A 15,099-nucleotide genomic window follows, 5' to 3' on the forward strand; every position below is an offset into this window, starting at 1 on the left:
AAAATTAAGTATTTTGTGCAGTGAGAAATTGTCGGAGTAAAATAAATAAAAGTTTAAACGCAGTTCTCTATAACTTTCCGGAGGCTGGTGATCGTTCAGTGCTATTAGAAAATTTTTTTGATATTTTGGAAAAAGGTAAAAAATTGAAAACGTGGCAGAAGTTATTAAAAATAAAGAAAGTCACTCCTCAAATAAAAGTTTGTTCCTTAAATTTTTAAAAAACCGACTATATACTGTCAGATACGTTTGTAAAGTTTAGCCTAAAACTTGAAAACTAAAAATATTATTTTTGTTTTTTCAACTAAATAAATATTAATTATAATAATGTTTTTATTATTCTGAAATTTTTAAAATTTGTGCATCAATTTTATGGGGTTTTCTTTCACATAAGACGTTTGTATACCGAACGCGGTAACTACGATATCTCATATTCATTACATTTTTCGCGGTTTATTTCACATTTAATTAAATAGCCGACAAATAAAATTAGGTCAGAATCATGTATATTTTTTTGTTTTGGGTTTTTATCCGTCCAAGATAATATATCTATGAAATTTAATAACATTTTATTCGTTTACCCTACTATCGCTTGGGTTGCGCATTTAAAAGTGAGCTCCCTTAAGTTGGCGGGGGGAATTCGATTTTTGGCAAATTTTTTTTAGCAATTCGTTTGTTCGTCGATTGTTCGTCAATGTTCGCTATAAATAATTATTTGTTCGTTCTTTATTTTTTTTTAAATAAATTTTTAAAAATTTATTTGAAGTTAGCGGTGACTATACTCATTTTCTATCTTTTTTAATTTTTTTTCCATTTATCTTGATTTGTTTGTTAATACCCCACCAAAAATAGCGTTTGTTTGTTTGTTTTTATATTTATAATTAATTATTAAAATTTTAATTATGCCCGTTGATCTAATAGTAGTTGTGCGCATGCGCAAGTGTCTGCTCTAGGTTTAAAATTTTTTATTGTTTTCATTATTATTTATGTTTTAATTAAATTAGTAATCTTATCAAGTAATTATCAAATCCTGTTGATCATCTAGCACATCGTAAGAGTATCCAGGTATTTATCGGAGAGAAATGTCAATAAGCCACAATAAAATATGAAACGAAAGAGTCCTCAAAGAATCTTAGAAAACCACTTTTAATATTATTATTATTATCTTTATTTATTTAATATTTAATACACTCGACTAATTATTTTGTTTTATCAATATTAATTATGTATTAAAAATACTGAAAACATTTTAATGTTATTTTCATTTACTCTTTTATAATTTACCGCTCTGTTTTGTAACTTACGTGGTGTGTCACCTATTATCAAGTATTTTAACTTGCCGTTCAACTAGTATTTTTGTGTTACACAGTTGGTCTCATAAATAGTTGGTAAACCAATTACTAAATTACAAGTATCATCGAAGTCAATAATAAATAAATATAATATTGGAGCAGGTTTGTAAAATTAAACTAATAATTAATTATTTATTTAATATTAGAGTAGACTTATACAATTGAAGTTATTAATTATTCATTTGCGCAATTTTTATAAATTTATATTTTGCGTCTACATTGAGACTCAAAATAACTTAGCCTAAGAAATTTGATGAAAATTTTAATTAATATTTATTATTAAACATCATTTTATAATTAAAGATGTTTTTCTAATTTTTTTTTTTTTTTTTTTTTTTTTTTTTTTCCAAATATTAAAATTTTTTTTATTTTTCAGTTTTGAAAACAATATTTTTATACCACTTATCAAAATGGAGCTCAACTCTATAATGTTTCACCAATCGGATGTGATTCTTTCATCTAATCTCCAACATTATTTGTCCTTCATTTATATGTAAGTATATTACCATTAATTATTAGTATTATTATCAATAAGTTTTTGAACTCTGAAAATTTTTTGATCAGTACCCTGATTAAGAAAAATGATTTGCTTGATGTTGAGTGTATATCTATATATTAGTCGATTCAAATTGTTTTGAATCATTCCAAATTATTTTTGTTGATCAGGGTAACAGTTATATTTTATGATTATATTATTATATCGATTATTTTTTCTATACAGAGTTGACTAGAGAGGCTATGCAAACTGGAATCCGGGATGTAGACTCACTGAGTCACTGGTGATAATTGGTACAGTAGATAATATAAGTTGATCGTTGATGATGGACCGATCGGAAAGAGTTTTTTGGCTATTGAGACTATTATTAATTAAGAGCGTTTCGATTATGCTGGTGCGGAGAAGAAAAAGTTCTGTATCTACATTGCTATCGGTCAAATGAGATCTACAGTAACTTGGATCGTGAAAATAGTGACGGCACTGCTATTAACTATTCTATCATCGTATTCGATACCGTGTCTGATGCTGCTCTTTTCTTACACTTTTTTGCCATGTGCCATGGCAGAACTTTTTTTTTGTGACAACGGCAAACATGTCTTCATTATTTATGATGATTTGTCAAAATCGGTAATTGCTTACCATTAAATACTTTTATTTTTGAGACGACCTTTAGGAAATGATGCTTAGCCTCGTCATGTATTCTATATTCATTCTCGTTTTCTTGAAAGAGCAGTAAAATCCATTAAATGTACATAAATAATTGGTGAGTGAAATGAATAATTTATTAAATGAAAAACATGAATAAAATACGTTATTAAATAATCATATGATATTAGAGTTCGGACCGTCAATAATTTCCAGATGTTTCATCAAAAAAATAATAGTTAAAAAAAAATGCCTTTAGTTTTCCAAATTTTCAGTTAAGTATTTATAATTTTTTTCATAAATAATTCGTAAAAACAGATCAAAAATCATTATATAACTGTCAGTTTTTATTACTGAGTAGTATGACATTGAAATTCATAGGCCTCGACCATTTTTGGATATTTTGGAAAATGAATTATTTAAAGAAAAAGTTGTTTTTTGGAATATCTAGATGTATACGTTTTTATTAAAAGTTTTTTATAAATTTTTTCTGAAAAAACAACAAAATTATTATGTTTATTTGTTTCTATTGCTGAGTAGTAAATACGAATCATATTTTTTGTTAATAAAAGAATTTTGTTTTAAGTTTGATTCAGAATTACAATAACCAAGTTAGTTTTTCCATCCATCATGGCAAAATACGAGGACTCGTCAAATTACTTTAATCATCCATGGGATCCAATGACTTTGAGGCATACGTAAACATAGTTGCATTTCAACAAGGTAAATTTTAAATTGTTTATGAACCTGACATTTACAATCTAATGATAATCATATTTGTTTTAGCAAGTAAATTATATCAAGAAAAAATTTATTTTTTAATTCAACTTATAAATATTCAATTTTGACATGTATCCATTTCATAAATTTTTTTCTTTATTATAATTTATTTATTCAAAAAGAAAAAAAATTGTTTATTACATGTCTATACCAGTAAGATAAAAAAAGTCTCAGATCATTGTAATTGTTGGCTGAGGCGAAGCTGAGGCTGACAAACTTGTGATCTGAGACTTTTTGTATTTTACTGGCCTAGGTATGTAATATATATATATATATATATATATATATATATATATGTGTGTGTGTGTATATATATATATATAAGTGCGCGCGCGCGTGTGTGTGTGTGCGTGTGTGTGTGTGTGAAAATTATTAGATATCGGCTATTTTCAGACACAATTTAATTAAATCATTTAAATAGTAGGCTTATGATTTATATTTTACAGGTGCAACGCTTTTACTGGGACTTCCTTGATAGTAAAAACTATTTGACTGTCTCCGAAGCCGATGAGTTACTCCAAGCGAGCAAACTTCGGATTAATATGTAGAATGATGATATCAAAGACAATAGAAATCGTTAGATTTCTATTTAAGAGTGATATGTAGATTTCTATTCATATTTGATAGTCGTCTATTAGTGTACGGTTGACTGAAGTAGTTTCTTAATAAGTTTTTAAATCTTTTAAGTATACATATTGTCATTATAACTTTAATGTCTCATTTATTCCTTTTTTTTTAACTTAATTAGTGTAACTAGAAACCATTAGATGTCTGTCACTTCTAGTTATGTCTTGAGAAAAAAAAAGTAATTATGTAAAATTATTCTAAAAATTTAGGAAAATCTAAAATAAATCTATTAAGTTTATGAAAATTTTTACTCTTAATAAATGCAATATTTCGTTAATTAATTTTATACTGAGAAAAATAGTAATTTTTTCAACAGTTAATGGAAAAAATTTTCTTAAATTTGCTTGTTTTTTAATTACTACCCAATTCATTCATTGTTATGTATCAATTAATATGACAAGAATCACAGCTTTAAATAAAACACAAAAGACACCCAATAACTGGTGCAAACTATTTGACATTTTTTGGACAAGATTAAAACTATATGTTATTGTTTTAGAGTAAATCAGTAAAAAAAATATATGTATATATTCATATAATATGGTTTCTTATAATGGTTTTTTGCAATTTATTATCGATACAAATTTATATCAATTTACATTCTATTGTTATAATAATAATATTTACTTATATTTTAGATGATGAAAATGTCCACATTTTATATTATGCGTGACGTCAAAATTAAATCTATTGGTATAAAAAATGTCATTGATGATCAAATCATATTGTGTTGGTGATAGTTATTAAATTTTAAGACTTTAGTATAATCAATTTTTATAGTTTCTTCGTCATTGATCCTCAGCTATATTACTTGATTATTATCTATTGAAAAATGATAAGCAATATAAATAGTAATTAGTATGCGGCTAACGACAATAATTGATCAAAAAAATTAAGTTTAGTTACTTAAATTCTAACTATCATTGATTATTTTTCTAATTCTCCTTTACGTTACCACCTTAGCCACATCAATTTCAACAAAATTTTATGTTTGACATCTTTTTTTTTTCGTTAAAATTTGAAATAAACAAATGTTTGTACTGATTCTATGCTTTTTTATATTGGTCTATTCACTATGAATTTAATATTTACAATGGCTTACTTTTCAAAAAGACATGATGGTTTCGAAATATCGAGGTGATTCGACTAGTTGTAATTTCTTGAATAACATAGTTTTATAGGTCTAAACATTTATTTATTTTTTTTTTTTTCAATTAAAAATATCTTTTTTACCTTTACTGCATTTATAGAAAGTGGATCAGTTCATTAAAAATGTATTTGAAGTTTTATGAAGTACAAATAACAATGAAAAAACCTAAATTATTTACAAAAGCCCACTCAAAAGACCCCCTATAATATATATTTTACATATACATAGGTGCTCTACATAGTTAAATTTCCAGGTAAGAATAACGAGCGACTCCAAAGAATTAGATTTTTAATTATTAATAAAATTAATTTATCTTTAATAATGTAAGACACTAGATAACAATGGAAACATTAAAATATCAAAGAATGCACAATTCTTTAAAAAAAAATAATTTATGTAAAAATATTTTATTCACAATAGTCTAATTAATTATCAAGTATTTCAATCTGAAATTATTTAATTTTAAATAATTAAATACGAAATCGCATTGGTTATGGTAGCCACGTGGTTTACTTAGTAATAAATGAAATATTTTTCCAATTCAAAATTTAGCTATTTATATAGATATTGTACCTATTGTTATTGAAACTTTTATAAAAAAATTATTTTAATTGAAATTTTCAAATATTGAGTCATGCACTTGTGCAATGAAAATTAATTAATACATTAAATGTTAGACAGGAGTGTAACGACGCCTATAACTTAAACAGTTTATTCATGTAAACTTTAATGCATAATTTTAAACAAGAAGTATTCAAAATTATTAAAAATCAACTTAGTATCAGAAAGGAATGTTAGTAATTAAAAACCCTGAATGAAATTCTTAGTAGTTGATTGACAGCTAGATAATAAATTAAAATATCAATGAAGGTCTTTTTTTCTAACTGACATAATTAATGCAAAAATCTTTTACTTATTATGATCAAAATGATGTGTTTTTTTTTTTTTTTTAATACAAATTATTTTTTTACTTATGATCAAATTATCCGCTGCATAGGTTATGGTTACCACGTGGTCGTTACTTTTATATGATTATTTTCCCAGATTCAAACCAGAATAAAACAGAAATGTATCAGCATAAAAAACGAATAAAAGCAAAAGCTAATACAGTTTAATGTTCTTTATTGATTAGATCGATAAGATTTATATATGCATATAATTTTAAATTAACACTTACTAACATAATTTATAGCAGGTGATATTTATCATTTGATTGTTGTATTAGCAGCTTGTGCATGATAAAATAATCGGGATATATATTTACATCTATGGTTTTTTCATAAATGTTAACACTTAACTAATGCAAGTAAACATTTTTTCAACTATTCATTTTATTGTATTTTTCTTGAGTCTAAAATTTTCATTATACTAATTAATTTTGAGATTTTAATTCTGATCCATAATCTGAATCTAAATTTACGTCAAAATCTAAAAACTCTTGAACTTTTTCCTTATATTATTCTTTGCAGTTCCAACAGTATACCAAATAACGGAGTATAAAATGAAAATATATTAGTTAATAAAAATTTGTAATATTAATTTATATTTAATAATAAATCAATTACCTTGCATAAACGTTAGAAATTAACATTGTATTTTACAGCATTTCCAAATATTATATTCATATCATCAGCTACTTAACTAACCGTAATATACTTTTTTTGTATTATAAATGTAATTTGTAATAAAGTAACATCAGTTTCATAGTTGGCTCTTGTTGTTTTTTACTAATCCGATAAAAGTACCTCATAATTGAGTCTTATCTTACTTTTGATTTCTTCTAACATTACAGAATAGTTGGCACAAATCATTCTGTAAAATATTGAATTATTTTAGTCCTAATAAAAGACAGTTTTTTCTTTCACTTCGAAGGCTCAGATAATACTATCTCCTCTGGATCGTTCTCTATACCTCTATTATCTACAAACGATGTTCGTCGTTTATGCATGACAAATTAACTGTACAACAATTATTATTTAAATTAAAAAACAATCATGATATAGATTATTTAAATAACGACAAAAACAGTAATATTTAACTTAAAAAATAATTTTGATTGTATAAAAAAAATGATTAACAAAGACCTACGGCTTCCTGTAAATATAATAATTTAACGATTTTGTTGATGTCTAAAATGAATCAAATTTATGAATAAAAAAAAAAGAGATTTAGTATTTCTATTTATTAACTGTTTAAAAAACTTACTCATTATTTAAAAAAATGAAATTATTTATTTATTTGTTTAACATTATAAAACATTTATTTTTTCTGTTTAACATATTAATCTTGTAGTATAAAACATTTTAAAATTACGTCATAATATAATAATGATAATAATAATTTTATTTATTTTATAATCGTAAAACTTAAATAGATTTTACACTTAATGACTTTTTATTACTTTTGGCAACAACCTTAACACTAAGTTTTCATAAATGTAATTGAGCAAAAATATTAATAATAATCGAAGTATAGAGATTTCCAATATCACTTGTATCCACTTATTGCATTTTTTTAAATACTTGCTAAAGCTGCAAAAAAAGAGAAAATAAAATCTTTAATAATTCAATTACATGATTGACACTTAAAGATTATGATAATTTAAGACTAATTTTTATCCTAATACTAAGAATAGTCACGTAGTTCTTGGATTAAAACGAATGTAGTAAAAAAAAGAAAAGAAGAAGAAAAAAGTAGCAACCATTAATATAAACGAGTTTAATTCGACTATATGTTTATTAATTGAAATAGAATTTTAAAAGAAAGATTTCATTTAAATGGTAGCGAACAAAGTATGAATCAAATACTTTAATTAATATAAGTTTTTTTTTGGAGTTAGCAGTTATCTAAAAATTGGTAACCTACTTTATGACAAATAAATTATAGAAAAAAAAAACATTGATTTATTTTAAAAAAGGCTTAAACTAAGATAAGAGACCTAATACTCGATCAGGGAACTAGTACCCGATCACTCATGTATTTGTATATCTATATTTAGAACAATTTAGTAAATATAGATATACAAATATATGGAGTGATCGGGTACTAGTTCCCTAATTGAGTATTAGGTCTCTTACCTTATAAACAAAAGTAAAAAATTTATTTTTTTATGGTTTATTTGTGATAAAACAAGTTTCAAAACTTAATTAACCGTATTATTTTAATACCAATATCAAATAGTTTGAACATATCGATTCCGAGGATTTTTAACTTTTGAAATTAAAAAAATGAAATGTTTGAAGCATAAATTTGTTATTAGAAAATTTATATTAGAGTGGTAATTATGATTTAAATGTGTACTATAAAAAAGAGCTGAATTTAATTTGTCGTTATGAAATATTTTTTAGTCATAGAAACTTTAAACAGAAAAAAATAAAATTTAATACACTTATTAGTTTTTATATTGTTTTCAAAATTCAATATGAGCTGACTTTGTTAATAGTTATTTATAATTTTTATTGTGAACCGAAACAAAAAATTATTTTTAGTGTTACAATAAAAATTTCTCTTATAATATAATTGATCGAACAAATAAAAGAAAATTATAGAAATTTGAAGAAATTACCTGAAATATATAAATATATTTTTCTTTTTTACAGTGAGAATAAAGTGTAAAAAATCCCATGAGGTACAATTTTCGTGCGTTCACTAATAAATTTAGACTTTTCTAGTTGGTCATTGTAGAATCGCCAATTTCCTGTCAAGTTTCTACAATATGTGATGTAGTGAAAAGAGTTATAACCAATAACCCCTGTCAAGCTATAATTAAAAAAAAAATCATATAGAAACAAATCATTTGTATTTCAGATGTAATAAAGATGTACCAACCGATAACTAAATTTTTTTGATGAATGTGTTTCATTTAAATCCAAACACTTCGGTAATTCACCAAGTTTACATGAAGTTCCATCTTTTTCATTTACCGATTTTACGTCTAATTCAATGTAAATATATCGATTAAGTGTCGTTTTACAGGTTGTTTGTTTTTTTTGGCAGCTTGTGCAAAATTTATTATAAGCTATGCTTTTAAAATGTAATGCTTCTTGCAAACATTTAAACCCTTTTTCCATGATTAAATTATAATTTGCAGTCAAAACCGGTATATTACGTTGATAATCTTGGCAGCCGAATGATGAACATGAATTATTTTCGAATGCACTTGGTTCACTTGTAAATAATTTAATCCACAAACTATTCACGTTATCTACACAATTAATACAACGATTTACGTTTTTAGTTTTACGATTGGCAATATTCATTTGATTTTGTGTGCATTCAGTGTCTTGATAGATAGGATGTAAAATAGAAAATCGTTTAACATAGATATCTTTTTTTAATCCTGTTGACATAAAATCGGTAACAAAATTAAAAGTGGAATTTGAAGAATTGCTAACAAAATTATTAAATTCTTCATTTTGTAAACATCCATAGAAAATCAACTGAACAATACTGTCGAATGGGCACGTATTGAAAGCAAACCAGGATTCATTTTGAAAAAAGACAGGTCCGCTTTTATTACCATTTTGTAATAAAAATTCTTCTTTTTTGTTTGAAGGCGCCAAATTGTTTATTAAATTGATTTCGGGAAAACTTTTGAAGTATTTACCTTCCTTTTTAATCATTCTTAAATTTTTTTCCACAGCGGCATCGAAACTGTTTTCATTCAATGGTGAATTATTATCGGAACAATAACTGTGATCAAGATTAACTAAATTATTTAAATTCGGCTGATATAAATTTTCGTTATTTTCATTTGCGCTACAATCAATATTATCTAAAACGTTATTATTATCAATTTCAGAAGAATTAAATGACTCAGTATTAAAATTGGTGGGAATATCTTCATTGAATAAATGACAATCTGAATCTAACCAATCACAGTCGTTGTGCTTCATATCATATCCTTGTCCATTCCAATTTTCATTGAGTAAATTATCGTTAGGTTCGCAATCTTCTTTGCATAATTCGTCTTCAGGATTACTATTTATTTTATCATTTTTTTGCTTATTAGCATGGTAATTCTTAACGAATTTTAACAATTCGCGTTCAAAAATTTTGACACCACCATCAATAAGTTTAAGATGAGCTTTAACTAAGTAATCAACACGTGCAGGGAGAGAAATCATTTTACCTAATAACTCTTTCAATTCTTTAAACGCTTGCTCTATGTACGCAGAAGTTGCTCGTAAACTCGTGTAATGAATACAAACTTTCGTCCATAGCGGAAACTCTCTCACTTCTTTAAGTAATGAATCTTTAAATAGAGGTACATAAAAAGTGTTTAAATTATTAATATCATTACTACCATCAGAATGAACATTCAATGAAAAAGCGACAAGATTATTTATCCAACTTGAAATAGTAGTGTCTTTTTCTAATAAATCAGTATTGGTCTCTCGGCGTAAAGTTTCATTTTTTTCTTGATCAAACTCCATAGTTTTAATTTTGTCTTCAATATTATTAATAAAGTCTTGAGATTCATTTTTGGCAATCAATTTTTCCAACTCTGACCTTGCTGCTTTTGTAGTTATCATTTCGCCATCAAAATCAACAATAGAATCATCATATTCGGTGCCACAGACAATCAAAATTAATACAAGGATTCTTTCAAAATCTTTTAAATTATTACAATCCATCAATAATGCAACACTGTATAAGTAAAATGATTTAATTCTTGGATGAATAACCGATTTCCAACATTTCCAGCCACTTATAGCATGAATAAAATGAGCCGTATCCAATCTGATAAAAGTTTTTACAGAGTCAAGTGAAGCACCGTTTTTGACATGTTGAAAACACCTATTAACGTAATCAAATAAAGAAAAATTATTGCAAGCTAAACAGGAGGCATTTAAAAGGACACGAGATCCATCACAGACTACTTCTGTCGGAGGCGAAACTTTACTAAGCCAGTTTTCTAGTCCAAATTTGATGGTCTTAGTGTCATGAATTTCCGATAAAATTTGATAAACAGATTGTGAAGTATTACTAAAATTAATTACGATTTGGTATAAAAAAATACTACTCGTAGTTTTATTTTTGCTGTCTAGAAATTTTTTTGCAAGACCTCCTGTAGCATCAATACAAACAGAAGAATAGTGTCTGTGAAGACGCCTGTATTCGTTATAACAATGGATTTGTTGCGGTGAAACATAAAATACTGAAAAAGGCGTATCAATTACAACTTTTATAAAATTTTGATGAGCAGGATTATCGTCCTCGTTGATACGATAAATAGCTTTAATCAAATCTCTCCGATCTTCTGGCTTGACATTCAACTTTTCTTCCTTAGATTCTTTCTTTACTTGATATAAAACATTAGAATTGAATAGAACAGGACATTGAGTACTACCTGGTTTTAACAGATCTTTAGCTTGCTCCAAAATAGTTCCCTTAACTCCATTTGCATCGATCATAGTTTTAAACATTTTTCTTCGCTCGGCTTGCAGTGGCCTTGTAACTTCATCATGAACTTCAAAACGAGTATCCCGGCATCGAAAATTAATAAAAACAGAACCTTTGTCCCCAGGATTGTTTTCGATGTAACCAAAAATAGGATTATTGCACACTTTACTTTTGCACTTGCCAATAAATGTCGCATAATAATTTCCATTTTCATGAATTGTGCCTTTTTTAAATACAAAGGCACACGGTAGTTCAAACTGATGCCATAATTCAAAGGCAATAGTGTCAGTCCACACTTTCGGCTGTAACCTAGGATTTTTACAACTATTGTCTTTTTTATACATACATTCCCAAACACCTCTAGCAATTTCAACATGAAAACATGGAACATCATCCCGCTCTTTAGCATATAGTTTATTAAAATAATCCTTATCGCTATTATCATCACTGTCATCATTATCATTATTATCATTGCTGTCATTGTCATCATCATCATTATTACTATAAGTGAATTTTTTCTTAATTATTTGGGAAAAATATCCACATTCTTTTCTTGCTCTAGTCAAAATCCCCCTACGATTGTCTTTTATGTTGGTCCTAACTGCTGCAGTATTCCATTTACCCACAAATTCTGGTTCCTTGGACATTTTCGACCATACCTCAGCAGAGTATGCTGGCAAGGTATCTGAACAGAAGTAGCTCATATATCTTTTTATAACAGCTATTGAGTCCTCATCTGATACAAGCAGTGGTCTCGGCATTATTGAGTTAATGATTGATAAAACCTGAAATGAAAAGAAAAAAAAAATTAATTGACGTCCATACAGCATCAATTTATTTTTTACTTAAAATAATAATTTAAGTTAATATATTTAAGCAAATAATCCGTTTACCACAATTTAAGTTAAGTGATCAACGTAGAAAATAATATTTATTTTATTATAAATAATTATTATGTAAAAATAATTGTTATAAATAATTATTATATAATAATTATTTATAAAAGAAAGGAATTAAAATGTTTTCGTCAGCCTGATTACTATGCATCTAATAAATATTTTAATAAATAAATATTTCCTTGGATTAGATTTTAGAAATAATAGGTTGTATCACCTAATTTATCGACTGATAATAACCCAAGTGTCACACTTGCCTTTGTGACATCTATAAGATATCCCTGATAGCCAGGGTGGCGACCTGCCGCCAAGTTGGCCTTTCCATAAATTGATCGCAACTTTCCAAGAGACTTGTCGACAACTTGTAGTCAATACAGTTACAAAAGCTGAAAGTTGTCGACAACTCGTCGTCAAGTTGTTCGCAACTCATTTACACCAACTTTCTCGTCAGTAACTCTGGCTATCAGGAATCAGTTTTTAGGCAATTTTGTGCTACATCGATAAGGCACCAACATGTTGACAAAACGATCAGAAATTTATGTCACCGAAAAAATATCTACTTAAAAGACTTGACACAAATGACGACAAAAAGTGAAAAATTACAAATAGTAGCTAATAAGTCATCTAAACGACTTTTTAATTGACATAAGACAGGAAAAACAACACAAATTTTCGCTCCGGGACTAACATTTGCATGTTGTATTTACACCGAAAAAGGTGACTTTGAGACAAAAGAAAATTTGCTTTATCCTTTTAAAGACATCTTAAAGTTGGGTGTATGTTACTTGGGAATTAATTATTTCTAATAGAATTTGATTTAAATATTTAATTTTACTATGTGCAAAAAAAAAAAAAAAATTATTAATGATAATTTTTTTACTGTTTGCAAAACTAGCTACTTACCAATAAACTCCAATTAATAATTTTGCTGAACTTTTCCTTGTTGTCACTGGGAAAATTCATCTTAAAAAGGTGTTCGAATAAATAAAAAAATCTGAAATTAATAACAATAAAATAATTAATCAGTTCCCACGATGCCTAAAACGGAATTAAAACGTTCCGATCATAAAATTAAAAACGATGTAATTTTAAAGAGAAATTTTTATTTATTACTTAAAATTGGGCGCTTTCCATACATAAAAATCGCAATCAAACAATACGCAAACATAAGTTTGAATATTCTTAATGCATATCTTTATATATGCAAATAAATCCTGATTTCCCTCGTTTACAGCATCGGGCGTAAACGGCTGGGCCGATTTCGCTAATTCTTTTTTTGTTGTATCTGTTATTATCAGGTCGGCTAGTAAAATTATAAATATAAATTTCAGCTTGAAATAATTAACAATTCAATAAACTGTGACTTCTATAATAACATTTGAACTACTCCAAGAATCGCCAAGATCATAAATACTTACACATTTATAATTAAAAAATAAAATGATGTAAAAATTATTAATAGCAGTACTAATAATTAATGGTAATATACTTACATATAAATGAAGGACAAATAATGTTGGAGATTAGATGAAAGAATCACATCCGATTGGTGAAACATTATAGAGTTGAGCTCCATTTTGATAAGTGGTATAAAAATATTGTTTTCAAAACTGAAAAATAAAAAAAATTTTAATATTTGGAAAAAAAAAAAAAAAAAAAAAAAAAAAAAAATTAGAAAAACATCTTTAATTATAAAATGATGTTTAATAATAAATATTAATTAAAATTTTCATCAAATTTCTTAGGCTAAGTTATTTTGAGTCTCAATGTAGACGCAAAATATAAATTTATAAAAATTGCGCAAATGAATAATTAATAACTTCAATTGTATAAGTCTACTCTAATATTAAATAAATAATTAATTATTAGTTTAATTTTACAAACCTGCTCCAATATTATATTTATTTATTATTGACTTCGATGATACTTGTAATTTAGTAATTGGTTTACCAACTATTTATGAGACCAACTGTGTAACACAAAAATACTAGTTGAACGGCAAGTTAAAATACTTGATAATAGGTGACACACCACGTAAGTTACAAAACAGAGCGGTAAATTATAAAAGAGTAAATGAAAATAACATTAAAATGTTTTCAGTATTTTTAATACATAATTAATATTGATAAAACAAAATAATTAGTCGAGTGTATTAAATATTAAATAAATAAAGATAATAATAATAATATTAAAAGTGGTTTTCTAAGATTCTTTGAGGACTCTTTCGTTTCATATTTTATTGTGGCTTATTGACATTTCTCTCCGATAAATACCTGGATACTCTTACGATGTGCTAGATGATCAACAGGATTTGATAATTACTTGATAAGATTACTAATTTAATTAAAACATAAATAATAATGAAAACAATAAAAAATTTTAAACCTAGAGCAGACACTTGCGCATGCGCACAACTACTATTAGATCAACGGGCATAATTAAAATTTTAATAATTAATTATAAATATAAAAACAAACAAACAAACGCTATTTTTGGTGGGGTATTAACAAACAAATCAAGATAAATGGAAAAAAAATTAAAAAAGATAGAAAATGAGTATAGTCACCGCTAACTTCAAATAAATTTTTAAAAATTTATTTAAAAAAAAATAAAGAACGAACAAATAATTATTTATAGCGAACATTGACGAACAATCGACGAACAAACGAATTGCTAAAAAAAATTTGCCAAAAATCGAATTCCCCCCGCCAACTTAAGGGAGCTTTAAAAGTGTATACTATCATCCGACAT

The 15,099-nt window shown here is 26.2% G+C and overlaps 1 long non-coding RNA gene across 3 annotated transcripts; it reads left to right on the forward strand.

The window, feature by feature from the left end:
- Window positions 1–117: 117 nt before the first annotated feature.
- On the forward strand, window positions 118–4,179 carry LOC128668000 (uncharacterized). Of its 3 annotated transcripts, XR_008403889.1 has the most exons (7): window positions 118–135; window positions 1,367–1,451; window positions 1,726–1,842; window positions 2,071–2,608; window positions 2,682–2,764; window positions 3,077–3,213; window positions 3,717–4,179. It is a non-coding gene; the product is annotated as an uncharacterized LOC128668000 (long non-coding RNA). The 3 variants fall into 3 exon arrangements; XR_008403888.1 differs by lacking the exon at window positions 118–135 and having other exon boundaries at window positions 1,259–1,451; XR_008403890.1 differs by lacking the exons at window positions 118–135; window positions 2,682–2,764 and having other exon boundaries at window positions 1,262–1,451.
- Window positions 4,180–15,099: the final 10,920 nt, after the last annotated feature.

This window comes from Microplitis demolitor, chromosome 6 (assembly GCF_026212275.2).
Source record: "Microplitis demolitor isolate Queensland-Clemson2020A chromosome 6, iyMicDemo2.1a, whole genome shotgun sequence".
Taxonomy (NCBI): domain Eukaryota; kingdom Metazoa; phylum Arthropoda; class Insecta; order Hymenoptera; family Braconidae; genus Microplitis; species Microplitis demolitor.